We start from the raw sequence: 4,639 nt of genomic DNA, 5'->3' as shown, positions 1-4,639 counted from the left end.
CTATTTTCTCCATTTAATTTTTGTACTTCTTTTTGCATTCGACCAATTTTCCCAGTTAGGTTTTGGGTTTCCTTTTCCATCTGATCAATTTTCCCTATTAGGTTTTGAGTTTCCTTTTCCGTTTGATTAACTCTTCCTTTTAGGGAATTATTCTCTCCAGTTAATTTTTGAACTTCCTTTTCCATTTCTTCAATTTTCTTTTTCAGATTGATGTTCTCATCAGTGAATTCTTTTTTTATGGTTTTAAAATCATTGGCCAGTTTTTCTTTTATATCCTTCTTCAGACGTTCCAGGTAATCTAGTTGTGCTTGCGAGAAATTCATAGTCCCATCTGAGGTTTCAGATGGAAGTACAGTCTCAGCTCTGACCTCTTTGGTGTTTGTGTTTTGGTCCTTATCCCCATAGAAAGATTCTATGGTTTTTTCACTTTTCGTCTGCTTTTTCCGATTCATGATGTTGGCTGAGTGTTGTAGCTTTTGGTTCTTTCAGTCAGAAGATACAGATCTTTTAAGTTGAGTTGATGTTTGTCTAGGCTAAAAGCAGGCTTTTTTTTGTTGTTGTTGTTTCCCAGATCAACCCTGGGTTTAGCTTGATAGGTGTGTGGGAGGTGTGGTCTGGTCTCAGGATATCTCCTCAGCTGGCCTGAGGCAAAGGCAAGGTCCGGGGGATGGTGATCCCAGCTTCCCTATTGTCTTCCCTTTTCCCCTGGAGGGCTGGGGCACGCCTAGAGGCTAATGCGTGTTCCCGCCCCTCCTGGGGCTCGTCTCCCGGGCTGCGGCTTGCTTGGGTCTCAGTGCGAATTTTTCTCTGCCCTGGGTCGTCTGTCCCTCCAGATAGCCTCCACCACGGTAGGAAGAATCCCCCTTTGCCACCTCTCCAGCCTCTGGTGTTACGAGACCACTCGCCCCTTTCTGCTGCTCCCACTGATCCAGGATCAGTCTGGGGAAGAATTTTATGGTTCCCTCACGGTCATCGGGGGGGAGGGGAGAGCACTTACTGATCACTCCGGCATCCCAGCTTCTGGATGTTCAAGTAGTGACCCACTGAAGTCCCGTCTTTAGGCTGAAGATTTCAAAGGCTGTTGCGCTGATATCGTTGGCTCGGCCTGGCTTATCTCCTGCTCCGCTGGTCTCGCCCGCCACTCTCGGGCCCCTCGGGTCGCCTCCGCCCTGCCGCGCCGACCGCGCTGCGCTGTGCGCCGGGGTCTTACCCCCGCGGAACAGATCCCTCCCGTGGACCCCCCAGTCCAGCCTGGGCTCCGAATCTGTCAAAGTCCGTCTCCCACTGGATTCTACACCTCCAAAGCCTGGTCAGACTCTCTCCCCAGATATATCCAGAGGAGTTTCTCCAGGAGCTTAGGTGAGTCGTAGCTTTCACTCCGCCATCTTGGCTCCGCCCCTCGAAAGAACTATTTTCTTCAGTGAGATTTTGAATCTCCTTTTCCATTTGGCTAATTCTGCTTTTGAAAGCATTCTTCTCCTCATTGGCCTTTTGAACCTCTTTTGCCAATTGAGTTAGGCTAGTTTTCAAGGTGTTATTTTCTTCAACATTTTTTTGGGTCTCCTTTAGCAGGGAGCTGATCTGCTTTTCATGCTTTGACTTCATGTCTCTCATTTCTCTTCCCAGCTTTTCCTCTACCTCTCTAACTTAATTTTCAAAATTCTTTTTGAGCTCTTCCATGGCCTGAGCCCATTGGGTGGGCTGGGACACAGAAGCCTTGATTTCTGTGTCTTTGCCTGATGGTAAGCATTGTTCTTCCTCATCAGAAAGAAAGGGAGGAAATGCCTGTTCATCAAGAAAGTAACCTTCTATATTCTTATTTCTTTTCCCTTTTCTGGGCATTTTCCCAGCCAGTGACCTGACCTCTGAATATTCTCCTCACACCCACCTCCCCTCCTGATCCTCCCAGTCAGCGTTTGGGGTCTGAGATTTAAATGCTGCTTCCAGCCTCAGGGCTTTTGGTGGCGGCAGGGCTGCTATTCAGTGTGAGATTAAGTTCCGATGCTCAGGTCGGGGCAGGGCCGCCTCTCAGGCTCAGTTCCCTCAGGGTGTTTATGCACAGACCTTCCACAATGGATCCAGGCTCCTGCCCCCTTGGGGAGCCCCGGTCTGCAGCCGCCTCTCAGCTTCTACCTCCCGGGGGGGCCTGAGTTATGGGGGCACCCCACTCCCCTCTCGACCCACCAAAGAGACTCTCTCACCGACCCCCATCACCTGTGGGTGGAGGGACTTGTGCGGCAGCTGGAGATCCCGTCCCTGAAGCCTGTTTGAATCTGTACCTCTTGGTGCCGCGGCCGCGGCAGGTCTGGGCTGGGCTCCACATCTGCAGCGCGACGGACCTTTAGCGAGAGGTTTGCAGGTCCCTCTGTGGGTGGAGGGACCCGCATGGCCACTGGAGATCCCGTCCCTGAAGCCCGCTTGTATCTTTTCCTCTCGGTGCCGCGACCGTGGCAGGGCTGCACTCAGCTCCCAGTCCTGGCGCCCAGTCCACAGCGCGAAGGACCCCCTGCGAGAGGTTTGCAGATCTCTCTGGAACAGAAATCTCCCTTGCTCCAATGTTCCGTGGCCTCTGGGTGCAGAATTCGCCGTGAGTTACTTCCCTGTAGCCGTTCTATGGGTTGTGGGTTCGGAGCTATGTGTATGTGCATCTTTCTACTCCGCCATCTTGGCTCCGCCCCCCGATTTTTTTCTTAACCAGACATATGGTTACATTGGATTTAACAATCTCCTAACAAGGAAACGTCCCCGACTCCTGCATTCCATCCAGTGCTCTGCAGCTTCTTCACTTAAGGAGACACCTAGGTAACTATAGCTGACGTGATTTGGTCAGGGCCATGTAGCCAGAAGGAACGTTTTCCTAACTCCAAGACAATTATTATATTTACTTCCTTATCTCAGTCAAGCTTTAGACCCTACCTTCTCATTTGGCTTAAAAGCACCTATTCATTAACCTTATCTACAATTTCATCTAAAATGTGAAATAAGTACTTGCAACTAAGCATGTAATTTAAAACAATAATTAGGAATTCTATTAATCTCTTGTATTTTAATCATTGATAAGCATGATGATGATTTATTTCTCCTTTAATTGGGTCAAAGAGAAATTAGTTACATGAATGGAAATTACTATAATCAGTTATCCCAAGAATAAAGGAAGATGAATCATATTCCTTAGCATTAAGGATTGCATCCCTTTCATTAACATTGTACAAAATTCATCCCTAACAGAATAAGCAGTTCCATGGAGAAGAATAATGATTAACTCAACTTGGAATTAAAATAGCTGGATTTTTCAGGTGAAGCTTAGGCAAGGTCTTATTAGAGGAAGAAATGAAGAGAAAAGTAAAGAACTAATAAAACTCTGGGAAAATCGGGAAGCTAGCAGAGGATTGACCAAAATGGAGAATAAAAACAATGTATCTGAATTCATTCTGCTAGGTCTTACACAAAATCCAGGACTTCGAAAATTTTTCTTAGTCATTTTTAAAATCATATATATTGTCACAATTTTAGGAAATATACTCCTTGTCATAACCATGACTGCCAGCCAAACTTTGAGATCACCCAAGTACTTTTTTCTAAACTTCTTATCCATTGTGGATGCTACCTACTCTTCAATAATTGCTCCAAAAATGGTTATGGATTTACTTGAAGAGGAGACAATCATCTCCCTAGAAGACTGTTTGACTCAGCTGTTTGCAGAGCATTTTTTTGGTGGTGTTGGAATTATCCTCCTCGTAGTCATGGCTTATGATCGCTATGTTGCCATCTGCAAACCCTTGCATTACTTGGTCATGAAGAATCCTCGTGTGTGGCAGCAGCCTAGATGGGGGCTTCTGTACATGCCACCATACAACTGCTCTTCATGGCTCATCTTGCCTTCTGTGGCCCTAATGCTATGGATCACTCCATGTGTGATTTGTTTCCGTTGCTGAAACTGGCCTGTATGGATACCCAAGTTCTTGGACTTTTAGTCATTGCTAACAGTGGAATAATGTGCCTGTCAATCTTTCTCATATTAATTATTTCCTATGGAGTCATCCTGTGTTCCCTGAAGGGTGGCAGTTCAGAAGGAAGGCGGAAGGCTCTTTCCACCTGGAGCTCTCACTTCACAGTGGTAGTCTTGTTTTTTGATCCCTGTATATTTTTGTGTGTGAGGCCAGTAGCCACTTTTCCTATAGATAAAGCTGTATCTGCATGTGCTGCTATGATTACTCCTATGTTAAACCCCTTGATCTATACCCTTAGAAATACAGAGGTTAAAAATGCCATGAGGAAACTCTGGATCAGATGAATGCCTTTGAGTATTCAGAAGAGTTACCTTACTACTTGAAAGTCATTCAAATGAAGCAGAAGGATACATTGGTTTGATGGAATAACATTTTAATCTGTGCATATAGTCGTTTTACTTGCAATGATCATCCTTCCATAAATTTCCACCCTTACATTATTTCCTATAAATCCTTGATATGTTACAACTGACATATTAAAACCATGAAAACACCCAAGTATTAACTGAGAATGAGGTCATCTAGGATATTACATATTCACAGTTTTCCGCTTATAAATAATTCTGACAGTTAACATTCTTATAGCCCAACAAAGTCAGAAAAATATTTCAGATAGTTTCTCAATGCAC

The 4,639-nt window shown here is 45.4% G+C and overlaps 1 pseudogene; it reads left to right on the top strand.

Annotated features, from left to right (window-relative positions):
• Positions 1 to 3,398: 3,398 nt before the first annotated feature.
• On the top strand, positions 3,399 to 4,294 carry LOC140516638 (olfactory receptor 4C6-like; annotated as a pseudogene).
• Positions 4,295 to 4,639: the final 345 nt, after the last annotated feature.

The sequence above is a fragment of the Notamacropus eugenii genome, chromosome Y, assembly GCF_028372415.1.
Source record: "Notamacropus eugenii isolate mMacEug1 chromosome Y, mMacEug1.pri_v2, whole genome shotgun sequence".
In the NCBI taxonomy this organism is placed as follows: Eukaryota; Metazoa; Chordata; class Mammalia; order Diprotodontia; family Macropodidae; genus Notamacropus; species Notamacropus eugenii.
This window is presented reverse-complemented; position numbering and strand designations above follow the sequence as displayed.